Below are 21,319 nucleotides of genomic sequence, written 5' to 3'. Positions count from 1 at the left end.
CGAAGGAGTTTGCAGGCGGAGTGGAAGCTGGTGGCCGGGTCCCAGGGAAGCAGCGGCCCCAACGGGCAGCCAGGCGGGGCACTCAACGCAATGTGATTTTCCTTTTACAGCCAAACGCCTTTCTCACCCCTCACTCTGTTCTAATTAGTTAAACTTGATTTCTTCTGAGACGTCGTCTGCAAACTCAGGTTCCCCAGCCACGCTGTGGCTGGTGGGTTCCGGAAGCAGGTTTCACACTGTCCCTCTCGCATGCAGGTGAATGGCACAGGGACAGAAGTGACATGCACTGGTGGCTTGTCCTCGTCACGTCCGCCTGACAGCCCTGCCCTCCACCCCGGAGTTCCACAATCACTTGACTAGCAAACACATATACAGTATAAATATTTAAGAAAAAGTAAATTCCATTAAGCTGCTGTGTGATAGATGGAGCGGTAGGTACTTATCTTTGAAATATTAAACTCTAGACATTTATATCCATACAAAAAAGAGTTTCCTGCCATTTGATGAGAATTATGTGCCTGGCACTAATAAAATATTAAACTCCAATTTAAAAGATAAGTATCTGATCCACTTTTTTCATAATAAAACACATTACGGTGCTCAGGAAAAGCCAATATGCATCAGAATTTCCATACAATTCTGTATTTACAAACTTTCCTCCAAGTTTTGTGTCTGCATTCCTCAGGGGCGGGCTCCCAGCCGCATCCTGCTCATTCTCCCTGATGACACGGTGCATTTCAATAATGCGTGATGGGGGCTGGACAAACTGCCTCTGTTTTTACGCGTGGTGACGCCTTATTCTGGGTTAGTGGCTCTTGCTGTCGGTTAATTAAACGGAGGTGGTCACTAAGGTCGCGTTATCCTTTTCGGTCCCCATTATATAAATTAGTGTCAAACTGATGCGACGTTTCATGTTGAAAATAACAGACACAAGTGTTAAAAATTATAGCCTGCAGTTTTCCTATTTGACAATGCATTATTTTCAGCTGCAAGTGTCGGTGTCTAACCCCTGCCAAGAAGATGGTGCAGAGGGCAGTGAGGAGTAAGTGTCAGCTACCAGAGGGAGTGTTCTGAAATGGGCCCAGGGTTGCCAGGGGGAGGGTGGGGACACAGCCCACGTGTTTGTGTGAGTTCATGGGGGCTCTGTTTCCAGAGCGCTGCGGGGTCAGAAAGGGGACAAGGGACGGGTAGTCAGCCTCTCCTCAGGTCCTGGCAGAGGCCCGGAAGGCTGGCTCTGTGGGCAGCGACACCGGGATTGGACCAGCTGGAAGTGTGATGCCCCTCAAGGTCAAACACTTTCCAATGGCCTCCCCTAACTGGACCAGGCCTTCTCCTTCCGACGTAATCCCCCCCTCTGGCTTAGATGGTGTTGAGCTGGGCTCCCTGACGGAAAGTTCCTGACTCCCCCGGCCACTTCCTGTCCCACAGTGGAAGTCACGGGCAGAAGCCGCCATCCCTGGAGGGACTGCTGTGACAGAAGGATTTCGATTAGCCTCCTCTCCACTTCCCTCTTTGTCTTGGTCGATGTCAAAGACACCTCTGCCTTAAGAAATGTGATTACTCAAGAGGGTGACTGGAGGTGAAACTCTAGGAGAGGTAACCAGCATCATGTGTCAAATAAACAAACACCAGGCCAGCCCCGCCCCCATCCCCAAACCCGCAGGTTTGAGTGGAGAGGCAAATACTCCTACACTCCCCAAGGCAGGGTCACTGGGCTTGCGAGTGAGCGACAGTGTGAGCGTGGTGACACGTGTGACGCAGGACTAGCTTCCAGGGTCCACCCACATCAGCAGTCCCAGCATGCATGTGGGTCACCGGAAGCTGGGATCCGCCAGGAGGGACCTCTGGGCAGGGAGAAGCCTGGTGTCCCGCGGGAAGCCTGCCTGTCGGGTGGGGGTGGGGGTGCGTCCCTCTGCAGCCCAGGGCTGGTCACCTTGTCCTGAGAACCTCACCGGTTAAACATCCCGTTGTCTGCAAGCCTTCTTTCCACTGTGTGTGTGTGTCTCAACGGAGACAAAAACGTGTTTTATCCTGGGTCATTAGCGCCTGTGGTGGTGTCTGAAGGGGTGAGGACAGTGGGCCCTCCTCAGCTCCTTCCTGAACAGGACACGAGCAGCGGGGTCCCATTTCTGCAAATTCCTGTAGGAACGATGGGCGGCAGTTGGAGACTGCTGAGGACACTCAGGAGAAAGGGCGCTCGGCACCCCCACCATCTGCCCGAGCACCAGCTGGGCCCTGCCATGTGCCGACCCCTTTATTTTGCAATATTTGGAAGGAATCAGAGCTCTGCAAAGTGTGCCTGAAAAGCCTGGCCTGCCAGGTTCTCCGCCACGGCTGCTCTGTGGGCTGCAGTCTGAGGGGCGTAGACGCCCTGATTCCGGGGTGCAGCCCAGCACAGTCCTGCCTCGGCCGCTCTCGAGCTGAGTGGCCTGTGGGCTGCTGTCTCCCTCTCAGTGCGGTGGGGCAGAGAACAAGACTCAGGTCGTAGGGCCGTTGTGAGGGCGGACGTGTCTGTGTGTTTACAGCATTTAGATGGCGGCTCCAGGAGGCTGGGTCCTGGGACGCCCCCCAAGCAGCATCTTGCAGGTGAGAGATGATGGCAGTGTCTTCCCGGTGGACACGTCCCCTCGGGCCCACAGGGCGTCCTCTGGAGGACGGTGGCAGGTTTTCGGTTCTGCCTGCCTGGGGGAAGGAGGCCTGAATTCTGCTGCTCCCTGCGTCACCCCCGTGACCCGTGAAGCTGGAATCAGGACCTCCTCCCCATCAGGAGACTCAGAAGAAGCAAGTCACATAGGAAAGGACTTTGAAAGTGAACTGCACGCAAGCGGGGATACTGATGAGAGTAGCACTGCTTTGGAAGCGTGCGCCTAAGTCGTTCATTGCTCGGTGCCCACGTTTCTCCCTCCTCTCCAGCCCCCTCTGCCTGCGATGACATGGCGCGGGGCCTGGCGCCTGCCTCTGATCGCACAGCACAGCCGTCCTCCCAATGTGACCGACCCCGCCGCGTGGCGCCCTGGGGGAAACCTCGGCTCCCTTCTCGGCCCCGACGTTTCGTCTCTCCTCACCCAGCCCTGCTCTTCACGCTCCAGCCAGAGGCAAACTGTTGTCGTTCCTGGAAATGCCAACCTGCCCTCCACTCCCGCCCGTGCGGGCAGTGAGTCGTTACCGGCGAGGACGCTGCAGCGAGGCTCCTAGGACCCAGCCCTGCCCATCACTGAGACGCTGTGTGACCTTGGCGAGTCACGGAACTTCTCTGAGCACCGGGTGTCCCGTCGATAACCTGGGGTGTCCACTTCGCAGGGTTGTATGAGGATTAGTCAGTCAAGACACAAACCATGCTCGAGCCCGTGGGGAGCTTCTCTCTCGTGAGATGTGTCTTAGGAAACGGTGTGAAGTCTGGTTTCTGAGAACGGAGGCCTCCTGCTCTCCTCTGTCTGTGGAGGCTGAAGGGTCATGCTTAGTCTCCTTTCCCGGGAAACCCCTTCACTTCTCCATGTGTGTTAGCTCAGCAGGTCTCACCGTCCGGTCTCCCGACACGCGAGCCATGAGCCTAGTGTGACCTGAAAAAGGCAGAGATGCCCAAAGACAAACGGGCTCCTGTCATTGCCCGTCCTGGCCTTTGAAATGACTGACGCGCCATGATGGTTTGTGTGAGATAGCCTGCTGTGTGGCTGCGGACGCCCCTTCAGGACGTTTCTGGTCTCACTCTGCTGTTCGTTTTGTCTGGAAAAACACCAGACAAGGTAGAGGGAAGAGTGTAGTTTCCGACAATATGACTCTTAATTATGAGAAGTTTTCCAGAAGAAAATTAAGAAGAGAGAGAGAAGATGATAAAGGAGGGAAAGGAAGACAAGCAGGAGGGAAGAAGGGAAGGAAGAAAGGAAGGGAGGGAGGGAGGGAAGGAGGGGAGAGAGAAAGAAAGTTGAGACCTCCTGTCTGGCTCGCCTGGACCCAGCTCACTTTCTTCATCTAACTCTCATGGAAAATTTGATGCCTCAGATCTGAACTATCTGTTCTGTGTGACAAGGACAGGGTGGGTGGCTTCTGTCTGCAACTTAAGGTAAAATTAACGCATATGCTTCCTCGGTATTTTCACAGCATAAGACTTCCAGCCAAATGTGAGTGTCTCCACACACTTCCTTCTTGAGAAGACAGATTTGCATATGCATTAAGGCCACACGGAGGAGTGACACATCTCATTGACGCGCCCAGGTGACGGATAACTCCATATAAATCATGCATTTGAGAGGAAAACGGGAGGAGGAATAGAATTAGGGGCCGGAGTGCACGTGGCACGGTGACTGTGCCAGGACCCAAGGTCGGGTCGGCCTGCCTTACTCACTTCCTCGCTCTGCACGGCTGAGTCAGGTGGTGACAGGTGCACGAGGACCTACCCACGCTCCTGGTGGGGCTGCTGGCGCTGGCACCTCTGACGGAGCCTCAGCTCATCACTGAGCCCTGTACCTGCAGGCTGGCCCTGACCCTCTGGCCACCTCAGCTCCACTCTGCCAGCTCGCTCAGGTGTTCTGGCCACGTGGACCTGGCCTCTGAGCGTTAACGCTCTTCCCGCAGACTGTCACACAGGGTGTCCAGGGTAGGTCATAGTAGGGGGCGCTCATGCTACCTAAGCTGCTGAGTCCTTCAGGCGTGGGCCCTGTGCGTGGCGGTGGGGCCGACGGAGGGAGGGGGCAGTGAGCACCTAGGCTGCTCAGGAGGGACGCCCCGAGGGCCCCGCCATTGGCTGTGACTTCTTTTCTCATTCCCAATAAGTACTTGCAAATACATGCTTTTCTTAAAAAGGGTCCCCTAAGTTTTACAAGCCCCAGAATGCACAAATCATAAGCCTACCTTTTGTAGGCTCCTTTCTATAATCACTTCTCAGGGCAAATTTCACCTCCTCTCAGAGGCCTTTTGTGATATTGCCTTAACTGTACCCTGGTTTATAGAACTTAACTACTCTCCAAAATTGCCCCCTTCATTTGTTCGTGTGTTCATTCACTCGTTCACTTAGGTTTGCTTGTCTGTCTGCTCCACAGCTCAACTCTCCATGAGTGCTGTGTGCTGGGCTGTCACCCCGTCACGTCCCTGCACTGGGAACTACTTACCCCTGCATGTAGGAAGTGCTGGGTGGCGGAGGGGCTGCCAGGCCACGCTGGGCTCTCTCTGCTGTCTGGTGTGTCGTTCGCTTCTCTGGAGAGCAAGCTCCTGGAGAAGCATGAAGGGCTGCTGGGGCATATCCTCCCTGTGCTTTCCTGCCTCGGGAGCCGTGCTCAGACCGGAGCCCCCAGAGCACAGGGTAGGGCAGCCCTGTCCTGTGGAGACTGTGGTTTGCAGAGGACAAGGGCCTCTGACAGGGGGGTGCACAACCATGCAAGGAGAGCTGTGGCGGGTAATGTGAAGGCTCCTGTGACAGAAGAAGCCACGGGGCGCCCCTGAGAAAGGGCTAGATCGCTGCCCAGGCCCCGCCCACCTCTAGCATGCATCCCGGTGCTGAGGGCCGCCGGGCAGGGTCTGGGGCTGCCTCGGTGAGCGGGCACACGCACAGGGGCACATGCCCTCGGGCCTCCCTGAGGGCCTCGCCTCGCTCAGCCTCTCCGTTCCTACGAACTGGCGTGGGAGGGAGGGACTCCCTGCCACCTCCAACTCTCCCCCAGGCAGCCAGGTCACCCCTGGACACACTGTCTTCTCTCATTTGCCAGCTGAGTGTCTCCAACGATTATGGGGAAGGGGGTGTGCCCGAGGTGGGGCCGTGGAGTTGATTGTACAAGATGGGGTCTTCACACTTTAATCATCCAGGAAATTCAAACTGAAAAGTTTCACACGGGCGGCACCCCGACCTTCCTTTGTATTCGGCATCTCTATAGTAACTAGATGGCTAACGTGTACGTGTTTTTTCAAAAGCACCGGGCAAGCCGTGTTGGCTGCCTTCCCTTTTGTGTGTCTGTGGACTTCGCTTCCTGGGAAACCTGACACATACCTCCCCCTCTGTCATTTCCTCAGCGCCACTGGTGACCCGAGGCGTGGCAGGCAGCTTAGCACCTGTGTCTGGTCCACATGCCGGTGACGGCAGTGGCACTTATGTCCGCAGTAGACTCAGCCAACCTTTGTTGGACGTTGAAATGCTGCTGCAGGCATGCCCGCACGTGTTCTGTCCCCAGGTCCCCTCTGTGGGAGCAAAGAGTACAATTTGGGGCGGGAAGCACCTCAGCAAGTTTATACTGAGTCATGTCGTCCGCGTCGGTGTTGCACAGCTGCTGACACTCGCCGGTCCCCTCCTGTCGTGTACAGTGGAGTTGCATCCAGAGGCAGAGGCAGACCCAGGTGCCTGTGACTGTTTGAGTCCTGTCCCCGTCCTGGCCTTTCGCCCTGCACACGCTCGGCGGAGGTGTGTGGCTTGCAGAGGGGCCAGGCCAGGGCAGCTGTGACCCAGGATAACTTGTGAGTGGGCAGGACAGCTGAATGCAAGCAGCCCCGTCGTCAGTGCCTAAGATTCTTGCAACGACAGGTGCAAGATTTCAGAATTGTTTGTTGCTAAATTCTCAACCTAGAACTCCTATTATTTTGCTAAGAATTTGCAGCAAAGTCAAAAAATTGTGTCAAGTGGCTCCCTGGGTGCTAAGGCTGCCGTGGTTGCGGGGTACTAATTTTTTTCCACTGGAGTCACTGATGAAGGCTTCACTCGGTCTCCACTCCCACTAACCTGGAAGCTTCCCCGAGTCTTTAGCAGGGGCTTGTAGCTGCCGGAACGTTGTCGGCCATCCTTCACGTGGGATTTATGTGGTAATTTCAGCAAAACTGGGGCCTTGAGCAGCAGTTCTCATCTTTTTCAAGGCTGCCTCTATTTCCTGAGATGCTGGAGGGTTTCCAAGTGTTCCTTCTGGTCTCTTTGGATGTGAATTGTAACAGATCAGCTGCGAGTCACGGTTCAACATTGTTAAGCTTATCAATATAAATATAATGTTAACCCCCTTTTAGATAATTGGAGCTATGTGTGAAAATGGGACCAATTTGTGCATAAATTGGTCCTACACTTCTTCCTGGAAAGAGAGACCAACCATATGTGAGGCTGGTTCACTTCTCAAGGACTTTTCGACACCTCGAATCCTTGATCTAGTTCTGTGGCTGCTGACGGAAGGGAACTGGCTCAGCTTGTGCAAAAACGTAAGGTCCTGTGCCCCTTTGAACCAAATCCTTCCACCCTTGAGGCCGAAGTGGACTCAACAAGGCACGTATGCAGCACCCCGAGGTGGGAACTGCAGGCAGGTCTGGAGGTCGAAGGTCTCTGCTTGCTTGGACAGCCACCAAAGTCAAGGACAGCCTCCAAAGTGAAGCCAGCACACACAGGAACCGTGCGTGCCAGAAGAGAGATGCCACGAGCCTCCTGGAACTGGCCCCCCTGCCAGAACCCTGCTGTCACTAGTGGACCCTGCAAAGCTCAGGTTCTCTGTGCTATGGGATGTTTGTGGGGGTGGGGTGGGGACGCGCCATTTCTCCAGCTGAGGGTCAGGGGCTGTGCAGTGATTATTATGAAGCTGCCCTCAGCATTTTACCGCTTACCATCAATTCTCTCCCCAATATTCGGCTGAGTATTATTATTCAAACTCCATAGATAAAGAAATTGAGGTTCGAAGACAAACAACACAGAAACAGTTGTTCGAGGATACTTTGCACAACCTCTCAAGTCCATCTCATGGTTTGCAGATGTTTAAGAAGTGCGTTTCCTTACCTGGGACGAAGCTGTTGTGGGAATATAAGAAAGGAGGAAGCCAGCAAGGCTCTCAGAGCACGTGGGCTCACTGGCAGCTTTCTGGCTGGCCTGAGCGTGAGCCCACACCGTGTCTCCATGAGCATGCTGGCCGGGCGTCCCTGGGGCTGGAGGCGTTGGGGTGGCCGGGGCCACCCGTCTGCTCTCCTGTGGTGCTCTCAATCCCCTTTCAGGACCCAGCACAGCAGACCCACCCGACATGCTCAGAGCCTCTGCTCCAACTGCTGTCAGACGCCGAGGAGGTCCCCTTGTCATTCCCTCCACTGTGCTCACCCAGAAAACACAGCGCTGCCTTCAAGCCCCCCAGGTCTGACCTTCAGGAGAACGCAGGGAGAACAGATAACGGTGCCCCCAGCCAAGAAGGGCCCACACACCCTTTGCCCTGGGGAGTTTGCTGAAGAAACCAAAGGTGGCCACTCAACTTGTGGTTACAATTCCAAATGGGCCCGGCATTTCTTTGACTTCTTACCTTTCCCCTCTGCTCTGGGGGGAAGGGAGCCTAAAAGCAGGTTTTTAGGGTGTCAAATGCTCTGTTAAAGCAGGAAGATGAGGGAAACAGACATGAATCAGGAAACATATGGATCCAATTTTGGTTTAAAAATTAATGAGAAAACACATTCTCATCAAACTCAAAACAATGAAAAATATTTTTTAAGCAGGGAAAAAATTCAAAATACAGCTGGGTTTGCCCAGCTCCGCACAGATTCTTCAGCGCCCTGGTCCCCTCCTTGGTTGTCAAAAAAATAGCGAGACTAGCTGAAGGATGTGGGTTAAATTAGAGCAGCCCAGTCGGCTGTGGGCTTCCCACTGTTTGGGCCACCAGCGCAGGGTCCTGGAAAGACAACGGTGACAGTGGACCCTTGGCCATCAGACCTTCTGGTGTTGCTTCCTGAAGGCAGGTCCTGGGAGTAGAGAGGAGAGGAGCCTGGAAGGTAGCAGTAGGGCCCAGACGTGTCTGTGACAGGGAGCTCAGGCTCAGCTCAGGCTCAGCCACTCACCCAGGATGTCTCCCACGTCAACTCCTCTGAGCCCAGGCTGTTCCCTGGAGCCCCCGCCGGGCCTGCTGCAGGAGCAGGGATGAAGCCAGCTATTGACAGAAGTGACAGGCAGCGGGAGGGGGTCTGAAATGTCACCCTCTGTCAGTGTCCTGCCAGCCCGATCGGACCCTCTAAATCAGCCAGTCTTCCAGGGGTTCCACGTCCACACCACGCCTGGATCCCACCCTCCTGAGCACCTCCTCGTCTCGCCCTTCCTTCTCAGCAATGACCTTGCCTCTTACTTGAAGGACAGAACAGAAGCCGCCAGCTGGACCTCACCTGAGCCCCGGTCAGCATGCCTGCCACTCTACTTCCATCCAAAGCTGCCCTTTTGTCTTCCCGCCCATGTCTGGGCAGAGAGTGGGTCCTCTGGCCGAGCCAGTCCTTCCAGCTGTGTGCTGGGTCCATCCCTTTGCCTCCTCTGGGACCCCAGTTTCCCCATCCTCTGCTCCATCTCAGACCGCTCCCTTCCTTACAGGGTCCACTCAGCAGGGGGTTTAAATGCTGCATCTCGGAGCCAGTCTGCCTGGTGCTGGGACCCTGGGGATGGCACCAGCGCCCTGTGCCAGCTCTCCCCACCCCCAACTCCCCTGCCCCCTGGAGATAATAATAGTTCCTACCTGGTGTGCTTCTTTTAAAGATTAAGAGAACTAATACTTATAAAATACTTGTAATAGTGGCCAGCACATCCCAGCGTAAAATAAGTGTAGGTAATCCTGCTCCTTTTCTGCCAACATTCCAATGTGCTCCAGGCTTCCTATTTAAAGGAGTTTGTCAGCCTCGCGTCCACCTCCAGCTTGTCGTCTGTAAGCTCACCCTTGCTGTCAGACTTCTGGGGTGAGACCTATGGACACCTGTGATTTTCCCTCTGAGCCCACAGAGTCCTCGCTCCCTGCTTCTCCTCCCTGAGGAACTTGCAGCACATACTTTCTGCCCCTGAGATCAAGTTCCACTCATGTCACCTCACCTCCATGCGCCTTGGACCTTGTGACCTGTGCACCCTCTTCTAATACCACTCTGCGGGCTGTCCCACTCCACCCCGGGGCGACGCTCCCCAGGGCCCTTCCTCTGCTGAGGATGGAAATATGGTGTCTTTGGGGACCTTGGCTGCTGGCCAGCCCAGTCCCCTCTCCTGGGCTCCACTGGGAAAGGACTGTCACATGCCACAGTGGCACTGGGCTCTCTCTGCCCCTTCTCATTGTCCCCCATGGTGCTTCTCTCTGGGAGTCCCAGCGTCCACAGGGTGTGTCACCTAGCACCCGGAGCCTAAACCAGTGGCCTCGGTCATTGTTCGGTTTTCTCTTTCCCTGGTCCTGGCCCCGACTGCCCGTCAGACCCCAGGCGGCACTGCAGCCACACCCCCATCGCTCCAACTCTCAGCACCACATCCCTTGAGGACAGGGTCAAGGCCATAGACCTGGACGGTGTGGTGTCTGCTCCAGTTACCAGTGCGGTCCCCATTCCTCCTTTTCTACTCTGTGTCCCAGTGTCACACGATCGCGGGCATGTGTGACGTATGCTCAGCATGTGAACGGCTGACGTGGACGTGGGGAAATCCCCGGTGTGGATCCACACCCAAAGGGACGTAGGTGTCCCCTTTCCTGCTCCTTAGGAGGCCCCGTGACTCAGGCTGGCAGCGTGCTCAGAGACGGTGGTGGGGATGCCCACGTCCTGAGCCTCTCCTACAGCGGGGGCTGGACTGGGCTCTCGGCTTCCCAGCTTCCTGCGTCTCCTGCGGGACTCCTCAGCCTTCCCGGCCACTGATCAGCCCCTAATACGTCCACAACGACCTCCTTTTCCTCTGAAGTTGTCCAGCGTTGGTGTCGGGTGTTTGTCGCACACACGCATGGCAGCCACGTGCCCTCTAGAGCACCAGGTCTTCAGAGCCCTCTCTGTCCAGCATCTCGCCCAGCCTTCTTCACCTCGACCAGGCTCGTGCCCCGTGGCTGGCTCTGGCCCAGGGTCATGGCGCTCGCCACCCTTACAGGTGACTGCTGGCTGACCGGTGTCCACCCCGGATGCAAGACGGTCAAGGACCTCATCTGTGGTCACCCTTGCAACCCGAGAGACCAGCACCCAGCAGCGTGTCTGCCTCGGAGCAGCTCTCGCGGGCTGTTGGCTGAGTGAGTGGAACTCTGTGGCCTCATTTCAGGGTCTGAATGCCTGTGCTCTGATCCTTCCGTTCAACTCCCAAGTCCTTGGAGGTCCTACCTCCGGACACCCCAGTGTGAATCACCTGCCTACTCACGTCCAAGCCCCCCTTCTAGACCTCTGTCCCCACTCTCTCTTGTAGAAGCCCCAAGTACAGCTGTGCCCAGAGACCGGGATTATTCTCTGGGAGGAACAGAAGTGCGATGTGCCATTCTGGGGTCCGTGGGCGTGTGATGTCACAGAGTCACTTGACCAGGAGCCAGCTGGAGTGAAACAACCTGCCGGAGGCACTGGCAGGAGCGAGAAGGCAGGTAAGGAACAGCGATGAGAGGGGCCACTCCCCCCACTGGAGTGTCGGTGCCACGGGAACTAGGCCTTCTTTCCCTGCTGTGTTTCCAGGCCCAGAGAATGCCTAGCACGTGATGAGTATTCAATATGTATTGATCGATTGATTGAATGTATATTACTTACAGTAAAGTAACATAAAACACAAGCAAGCACCTTCTTGGTGATCAAAGGAAGATTCAAAAAGATTCAGACAGTGCAGCCCGCAAACAGCAAAGCACTGTCCAACCCGTGGTCACTGCGTGGACATGGGCGGAGTGCAATTGTCAGGACCCGAGTCAGTAGCACCAGAGGTGCTTCCTGTGGGGACCTCCACGTTGTCCCCGAGCCTTAGTCTTCTGTTCCCTGTCCTCACAATGTCTTCTTCTAAGGGCTTTATTAAAAATATAGCTAACATACAATACTATATGAGTTTCAGGGATGCACCGCAGTTATTCAACCTTATAGACCTAAAGAAGTGACCACCATGATAAGTCCCGTAACCGTCTGACACCGTCCCACGCTGTCACAGTATTATTGACTGTATTCCCCACGCTGCACATTACATCCCCATGACTTGTTTGTTTTATGCCTGGAAATTTGGACCTCATTCCCCTTCACCTTTTCTCCCTCTTTTTCACTTTTCTATTCCAATTGACATTCAGTATTAATTTCAGGTGTACAGCATAGTGGTTAGACATTTATATAATTTAAGAAGTGACCCCCCTGACTAGTCTGGCACCCACCTGACACTATACATAGTTATTACCATATCATTGACCGTATTCCCTATGCTTTACTTTACATCCCCAGACTATTTTGTAACTACCAGTTTATACTTCTTAATTCCTTCCCCTTTTTCACCAACACCTCCAACCCCCCTCCTAGCTGGCAACCATCAAAAAGTTCTCTGTATCTATGAGTATGTTTCTATTTCGTTTGTTTATTTTGTTCTTTAGATTCCACATATAAGTGGAATCACATTGCATCTGTCTTTCTCTGTCTGACATACTCCACTCAGCACAATACCTTCCAGGTCCATCCATGTCACCACAGATGGCAAGAACCCATTCCCTTCCATGTCTGAGCAATATTCCATTGTATATATGTACCACCTCCTCTGTATCCATTCTTCCATCGATGGACGCCCAGGCTGCCTCCACATCTTGGCCATTGTAAACAGTGTTGCAGTGAACATATGGATGCACATATCCCCTTGAAGTAGCGTTTGGGTTTCTTCAGATAAATACCCAGAAGTGGGATATCTGGGTCCTTCTTTGTCTCTTGTTATAAAGACTATTTTGTCTGGTATAAGTATTGCTACACCAGCTTTCCGCCCCCCCCCCCCCCCATTTTCATGAACTATCCTTTTCCATTTCTTTATTTTCAGTCTGGTTGTGTCTTTCAATCTGAAGTGAGTCTCTTGTAGGCAGCATGTGTAAGGGTCTGTTTTCTTTTCCATTCAGTCCTCCTGTGTCTTTTGATTGGAGCATTTAATCCATTTACATTGAAAGTAATTGTTGATAGATATGTAGTTATTGCCATTTTATTATTCATAATTTTACTTTTTTTTCTGTCTTAAGTCCTTCTAACATTCCTTGTAATACTGGTTTGGTGGTGATGAACTCCTTTAGCTTTTTCTTGTCTGGGAAGCTCTTTATCTGTCCTTTGATTCTAAATGACAGCTTGCTGGACAGAGGAATCTGCTTGTAGGTCCTTGCTTTAAATCACACTGAGTATTTTGTGTCAATCCTTTCTGACCTGCAAAGTTTCTCTTGAGAAATCAGCTGACAATCTTATGGGAGCTCCCTTATAAGTTACTAGTTGCCTTTTTCTTTGCTGCTTTTAGGATTCTCTCTTTGTCTTTAACCTTTGCCATTTTAATCACGATATGTTTTAGTGTTGGTCTCTTTGGGTTCATCTTGTTTGGGACTCTGCTCTTCCTGGACTTGTATATCTATTTCCTTCGCCAGGTTAGGAAAGTTTTCAGTCATTATTTCTTCAGATAAGTTCTCAATCCCTTGCTCTCTCTTCTCCTTCTATGATGTGAATGTTGTTAAGCTTGATGTTGTCCCAGAGGTCTCTTACACTATCCTCATTTTAGGGGGGATTATTTTTCCTTTTTGCTATTCCGATTGGGTGTTTTCTCCTACCTTGTCTTTCAAATTGCTTATTTGATCCTCTGCTTCATCTAGTCTGCTGGTGATTCCTTCTAGTGCATTTTTCATTTCACTTCTGACTGGTTCTTTTTTATGGTTTCTATGTCCTTTTTTAATGGTTGCTATCTCTTTGCTGAAGTTCTCACTAAGTTCATTGCGCATCCTTATAACCATTGTTTTGACCTCTGTCTCTGGTAGTTTGGTTGCCTCCATTTCATTAGTTCTGTTTCTGGAGTTTTCTCCTGTTCTTTCATTTGGGACGTATTTCTTTGTTTCCTCGTTTTGGCTGCATTTCTGTGTTTGTTTCTGTGTAGTAGGTAAATCTGCCACGTCTCCCAGTCTTGGCTGGGTGGCCTTATGTAGTAGGTGTGCTGTGGAGCCCAGTGACACAGTCTCCCTGGTCACCTGCTCTGAGTGGTCCAGGAGTGTTCCTTGTGTGTGGTCTCCTGTTGTACTTGGCTTCAATTGTTATTGGCAGGTCAGTGGGTGGTATTGACCCTCAGGCTGATTGGCTGTGGGGTTTGGCCATGTCCAAAGCTTGCAGGCTGCTGTGTGTGGAGCTTACCCCATGTAGTGGGATTCCCGCCAGCAGGCTCTGGTGCCTGTTGAGACCGCCCTTTGTGTGTGCTGCTTATGGGGCTAATTGAGTGGTGCTCTGCTGTGGTCTGAAGCCAACCTCCAAGTGTGTTTGTTCTGTGGCCTCTTGCGATGGGCTCTGGTGCAGGCCCAGGTCACCTACTGCCTGTGACCGGCCGGGGACTACCTGGTAGGAGCTACAAAGTGATCTGTGGTTATTGCTGCCTGTGCTAAAGTTGGAGGCATGTGGGAGCAGCCACGCTGTGAACCAAGGACATGTGACACCGCTACTGAGCCTCAGGTAGGTCCACAAAAGCCAGGGCCAGGACACCCGAGGCCTGCTGCCACCTGCCGGCTCCCTTCAGGTTTATTTGGTGCCAATGCTGAGGCCTGGATCTACTGAGCAACAGTCTCAGAGCACACTGAGGTCAGTCCACCGGCCTGGGGCCCGCTGACTCTGATAGTTTCCCAAGGTAGATTGCAATGCAGGTGGGGCTGGTTGCTGAGGGAGAAAGTGCCTGTGGAGGTGGGGGATTTGGGTGGGATGGTATACCGGTGAGTCAGCAGGCGGAGCAGCAGAGCTCACCAGACCAATCAGATTCAGATTTGGCCGGAAGCGTAGGGGGCGGGCTCAACACAGCAAAGATGGCGCCCGCCTGCCGGCGGCAGAGGAGGAGGACCTGACACAGGGAGAGTGGCGGCTGTCCTCCAGCCCTCGCTCAAAGCAGCACACCTCAGTCTGCCCCCGTATGCTTCTGACGTCCTCTGAGTCACCGCCCCTGCGCTGGAGCCCGAGGTGAGCGCCTGCGAGCGAGCGAGTGTGTGCGCGGCCGTTTCAGAGGACGCCTGGGTCCCCCCGCCTTCCGTCCCACTGGAACAGTCAGAATCCCCGCTGGTTTTCACAGTCAGATGTGCTGGGGTCCTCTTCCCGGCACCGGCACTCTGGACTGGGGAGGCCGGTGTGGGGCTCGGTCCGTGGCTCCTACGGGGGCACGTCCGCGGCCCAGAGACCCCACCGGGTGCAGGGGTGGGGCCGTTGGCGTCTGCATCCCTCCCACCAGTCTCTGTGGCTTCTTTACATCCTTGGCTGTGGGCCTTCTGTTCAGCAGGACCTCGGGTGGTTCTCCAGGTGGGTCGTTCTGTAATTAGTTGTAACTGTAGTGTGTTCTCAGAAGGCAGCGGGCGCCATGTGTATCTACCCCGCCATCTTAGATCTCTCCCTGTCACAATACCTTAATGTTTTGAAAATTGTCTAGGCTTGGGGGCGGTCTCAGAAGCGTTCCCTCAGGGGTGGGGACGCAGTGCTGTCCTCGGCCGTGCCTGCCCAAAGCTCATCTTGTCAAAAGCGCCCCATGCTATTCCTTCTCGTCCATTCCCTCCCATTGCCTTTCTGCTGCTTGGCCCACGTCCCATGGCAAGGCCTCCGTCAGGTCTGCCTTCCTCTGAGAAGTCTCGGGATTGTTCCAGCCCTCCTCTCCTGCCCTCTCTGAACCCACTTTGACACCACTGCTCTGTGGTTGGATCATTACGAGTTCAGTCTCACAAAGACAAAGTGAACCGTCTGTTTGTTCATAACCATGCAGCAACAAAGGGACCCAGCTGTGTCACTCAAGTGGGCAGGGCTTCCTGGGCATTAGAAAGGATAGAACATGTTATAGAGTAACAAGGAGAGACATTGAGGCTGCCTCTGATTGGCAAAGCTGGGGTTTGAAAGCCTTGGAGACTCTCTAATTGGTCTTCAGGTACATCTGGCAACCCTTGGCTGCAGGCGGGGGCTTTTCAAGAGAGGACGCATTGTTAGTGTTGGCATGGAGGGTGTCCTGTGCCAGGGGTGGGACTAGTGGGGGCAAGGCTCTGGCGGCCATGGCCGCCAGCTCTCAGGTCTGGCAGCGTAGCTCCTGGGCTCCACCAGGCAGAAGTCTTGTCTCACACGTCTCTTGTATGTGCTTCATGGCATACCGCCAGTATTCAGCCTGGCTTCCAGATTTAACGCAGACTTGTTGAATCGACTTTGGGGAAGAAAAGGTATTGTGGTACTGTCTGGTTACAGACTCACCGTGTGTGTGTGTGTGTGTGTGTGTGTGTGTGTGTGTGTGTGTGAATACCTGTATCTGGAAAATGTGAAGATTGATGAGGAAGAGACATGACTTGATACGTACTGTATGTCACTGCTCTCAGTATCCCCATCAAAGAAATTCACTGTTGACTATGTGTCCCCAGTATGTGGCTGCTTTGAGGTGTCTGGCCAAGTGTCGCAGCCTTGGGAAAGCAGCAGTCAGGAGACGGTGCTGACCAGCCAGGGATCGTCCCGAAAGTACCGTCCCGGGAACCACAGAGCAGCAGTGGCTGCCGTTCTGAATGAGCCAGCCCAGCTAGATAATTGTCAGGGGGGAGGTGACAGAGGCAAGAGCTGCCAGCCGCTCTGGGTGGCCAGAAACAGTATCCAGAAAGAGAGGACTGCCATAGAGCCACCTGCGTGGAGGACACTGGATACTTCACTTTGGGACCATGGAGCCTAACGTGCTGCTGCTCCATGGAAACACCAGCACGAACAGAATTTGGTGGGTGGAACCGCCGAGAACAAGACAGTGTTGGAGAGGTGGGGGCTCAGTAAACGTGCGACGACCATGACCCATGGACCGAAAGTGTGTGGTTCTTGAAGGTCAGCGTCGGGTCACGGCCTCCCAGCCGCTCTGCCCACAGCCCCTGGCACCATTATGCATTGGTACCACGCTCTGGGTATGGGGTGTGGTGGCAACAGAGGGGTGACCCGTGACGACTGGCATCTGGCAGGAGGGGCATTTCCTGGACTGGGGTCATGTGGTCCAGCCTGGTGAGAGGGAGCTGCGAGGGTGCTGAGCTGTTCTGCCCACGGACGACCAGGCCCCTGGGGGTGGGAGGAGAGCACCTCTGAGCGTGGACGGCATTGGGCTTGCCAAGGAGAAGCATGTCCAGCGTCAGTCCTCTCCAGCGGCCAGCATGCCTTTGCACGTCTCCGCTGAATTTTTTTGTCCTCAAAATTCGATGGCAGTCATTGTGCCCCTGGAGCTTCCATGCTGTAAATGCAGGGGTCAGCCCTTTGATAAATAGACTTTGAAATGCTCTACATATGCCTACAACAAGCTTTTATCCATTTGGCTAATTTTATTCTTTGCAAGCCACGAAGACGGGGAAATGGCCCTGTGATTAGATCTGGCGCTGAGATGGGGAGAGAGACGTGGAATTGCGCAGCCCCACAAAGCACGAGCCACGCAGCCTTGGTACAAAAGGTGGAACCGTAGCAGCTGGAATCGGGGAGTCGGGGGCTGGGAGGGACCTTCAGGTGTGACTGTCAGCACTCACCCTCCATCCTGGACTCCATCCTGGGGAAGCTGTTGCGCCAAAGTCACCAGACTTTCTGGACAAACGGCGTGGGCATTTGTCTTTTTAAAAGCACTCCCTGGGTTGGAGGGGGAAGGGTGTTATCATAAAGCAAGCTCGTTCTTGCAATGCCAGGTTGCAATCTCGGCTGCCCCACCGCTCTGTGCCTCTGTTGATATTCCCACAAAGGAGGGAAATGGCATATCCCACAGGGTTGTTGTGACCCTGTGGTGCTTTAGGGCAGATCAGCCCTGAGGAGGCGCCGTGGGGGGCTGAGCTGGGACGCGCTGACACGCCCAGCTGCTCCCTGCCCAGAGCACCTTGCCCGGTGTCCTCTGGGCAGCCTGGCTGTTGGCGGCGTGTGCATCTGACCGTGTGTGGCTCTGCCCCGGCCCTCGCCCTCATGGCCTCTGTGTCCGGTCCCGGGCAGCACTGGCTTTGGCTCAGTCAAGCCTGAGGGCAGAGGCCCCAGCAGCTGGGCCTCCGGGGCCCCTGTGGAGGGCAGATCATCACAGGGAAGCTTGGCAGGCTCTCAGGGCAGAGCTTTTGCTGGGGCATCCCCTGCCCCTGCCGGGGAGTCTTACTCAAGGGCCCCCCTGGCGGCACCCCCAGCTACGCCCTGTGAGTCCATGTGGTGGGTCCCTCCTGTGGCGTGGAAGTGAGCTCTGCGGGCAGCAGGCTGGACCAGGGGTGCCCACCCGCGTGTGCTGAGGGAAATGCACAGGGAAAACAAATGTGGAGGTTTTAGTAGACGAACCATGGCTGCATGTAACTAAATGTCGATTCTCAGGCCGATTCACCCAGCAGGTAGTGTCCTCCCCGCGTGTGAGACCCAAGCTCAGCACCAGGGCAGGCAGTGGTGACAGTGGTGACATGCGCAGCACAGGGGGCGTGCCCTGGATGCACGGTGACCGCACTGGGGCGGGGCTGGGTGACAGGGGAGGGGTGTGAACTGGTGAGAGGTCATCAGGCCAGTGGCGTAAGCATGTCACCGTGCAGCCCCCGGGCCACGCTGTCTCGGGCCCCACTGGGTGTGCTGTCCTGCTGTTGCCATCTTGAGATTCTCGGTAACCTCTGAACACAGGGCTGTGTGCTCATTGTCTCCCCTCCCTCGTTCCCTTCCTTCTCTCTTCCTCGGGGTGGTACAGGGGATGGGGGCTGATCATGGTTAGAAGGTGGAGTCACTTACAGCTGAGCAGGCAGGAGAACTTAGCATCTTCAATTATCCAAGCTAGAAGAACCCAGTGATAGTGGGATGCGAAAGCCCTCATCATGCAGTCACGGAAGAGAGGCCCAGAAGGCTGAGCTGACCTGCCTGATGTCGCGCAGCCAGGCCGTGGCAGAGACGGCCGCCTGGTGTCTGGAGCTCACGGCCCGCACCACAGGCCCCCGCCTGTAGTGCCGCTGGGACCGCGTGCTGGGAGGGCTCCCACGCCGACTCTGACGTAGGCCTGGCTGGCGACGGCCGGGAAGCAGGCGGCTTTGGTCAGTGGCACCCACTCCTCTCCACGGGCCACCTGACATGTTCAGGGACCTGCTAGTGGTGCCCACATGCTGCCTGTTTCAGGCTGAGGGGCTTTCTCGTCATCCGACTTGTGCCAGTTCTGGACCCTCCTCATTTGTATGTGCAGGGGGTGTATGGCCCCCATCAGCTGTAGTCAGAGTTTGTGGCAGGTGGGGATGGACGCATCACAGCACCAATGGTAGTGGACACTGCCCCACCACAGGGCTGCAGGGTCTTTGGGGTCAGAAGAGTGGTGCGAGGCTGGGCGTGTGGAGCCACCCGAAGGCGGGGCTCGCGGGGGAGCTTGGTCTGAGGCCAGTGTGTTTGGACATCAGCTCTGGCAGCGACATCTTAGGCCATCGTGTCTGCCCCTGTCCTTTGCGAGTGGACAAATGTGTCCCAGAGAGGGTGTGCGTGTTCCCAGTGTCACACAGCAACGTTGCATAGCATGCACTTTAGCACACAGACACTCAGCTCTGCACCCCAGTAATTATTTCCTTTTGTTTGATGAGACTTAAGATTAAAATCACGTTTGTATTTGTCCTCTTTATTATGCACTTTAGAGTCTAGCTGGCCTTACACACGGGGATTACTGAACGGTTATGCACACAAATCCACGTGTGCTGTGCTTTATGGAGGGCTTGTAGTGTGTGCAACCAAAACGGCCCTGGAGACCGAGAACCTAGCTCTCTGTGAACGTTTACTTTGGGGAAGGGGACCCCAGCTCCTAAGTAAGCACACTGTCCCCAGCACCCAGCTGCCTTTATCTTCCAGTGAAATGTCCAGTTTGTCTGTTTGCCCCTGCACAGGGTGGTGGTTTCGCTAGGAAGTTTGCAAGTGGAGGAAAATGTATGTAGCACACGTCCGTGCAATGGAGCTTCTGGTGGACACAACAACAGGCTGACTCGCATAGCGCCCGCCCCACCACCTAGCCCCCCACAGCTCCGCGGGGCTGCTGGGGGCTGACAGCAGCCTGCGCCATGGCCCTTTAATGCTGGGTCTTCCTCTGGGCCCTTCGTCTCCCTGGGAAGCGACTGTGTAAGGGAGAGTGTAATTGGCAGGCGGTGACACTCCTGCCTGCAAGTGTCTCTCTAACGGAGCGCATTTCAGCCTTTATCTGCTGATGGCTGCTACCTGAGAAAGGCCCTGGGCCATCTCAAAGGGCTTGTAGCAGCTAATTGTGCCTGTTAGGGCGAGCAATTAGTGGGGACTCTGGGCTTGGAAGCTCCAACACCCACCAGCTTTCAGCTCATTTCTCTCCCTTTCACTTAACTAGCCCAGCCTAATGGAAGCGGTGACGGACAGGCAGGTGAGGTGCCGTGGTGACGAGGGAGGCGGGGGCTCACTGGTCTTCATCACCACTGCACCCCAGTCCACACTAGCCCCCCCAAGAGAGCCGGGAGACGCACAGGCACCCAGGCACTGCTGCTGCCCTCACCATAAATACTCCCCGCTTATTGCAGGGTCGGCGGAGGCTTACTCATCGGTATTAGGAGTCAGGCTGCCCTGTTGGTACAGTTTAAGCCTGAGCTGGAAGATGACAATAAAAAACTAATTAGGCACAGGTCATACAGGAGATCACACATGCCTGGCGTCTGCTGGTTACTATGGGCACACGCACCGTGGTTTCGGTGGAAACATGAGGCGGAACGTGGGAGAATTAAGACAATGAATCAGTTTCATTGAATAAAAGCCATGCATTTACCCATTAATTAAGGCTAATAGTATCCTCTAAGCTTTTGTGCACCAGAGGTAACTTGTTATATTTACTGTTGTGCTACACGCAAAGATTAGAGGGAATGCATCGACACGCCTCTGCTTCCAGGAAGAACTACAGGTGTGAGTCCCCCCGGCGTCCAGGCTCATGTGATCAAAGCTTTTGGTTCCATGGCCCAGGCTGAATGAGGGGGTGTCCCTCCCTGCTGGCTGGTAGTGAGAGCCCATTGAACCGCCTTCCCAGGGACACGGACACGGGAGAAGCGACATCCGTGTTTGATTGTTTTAGCTGCCCACCATTCCATCCCCTCTTTGCAAAAACAGCACCCTGATTTTTTTGGGGGGGGTATTACCTCTCCTCCCATTTATAGTCCTGATGGGCTGTCAGTGGAGGTTCCCAAGCCTGCGTGTTATCGGGGCTCAGCCAAGAAAGCTGACTGTCCCGGCCTGGAATTCTGAGCAGAGTAAGAAAAGGATAGAAAACACGGTTCCAAGAGCGAGTCTGGACAGGACATCAATAAGGTTCTGCCTGGGAGACGTCTACGTCACCCTTTGTGGTGGGCAGAGTCGTGGCCCCCAGATACCCACTCCCCAAGCTCCAGACCCTGTGAGTAGGTTACCTGACGTGGCGACAGGGGCTTTGCAGTCCTGGCTGAGGCTGCAGACTCGGAAACGGGAAGTTACCGCGATCATCCCGGTGGCCTGATGTAATCACAGCAGTCCTTAA

This window comes from Rhinolophus ferrumequinum, chromosome 15 (genome assembly GCF_004115265.2).
Source record: "Rhinolophus ferrumequinum isolate MPI-CBG mRhiFer1 chromosome 15, mRhiFer1_v1.p, whole genome shotgun sequence".
Lineage (NCBI taxonomy): Eukaryota > Metazoa > Chordata > Mammalia > Chiroptera > Rhinolophidae > Rhinolophus > Rhinolophus ferrumequinum.
This window is presented reverse-complemented; position numbering follows the sequence as displayed.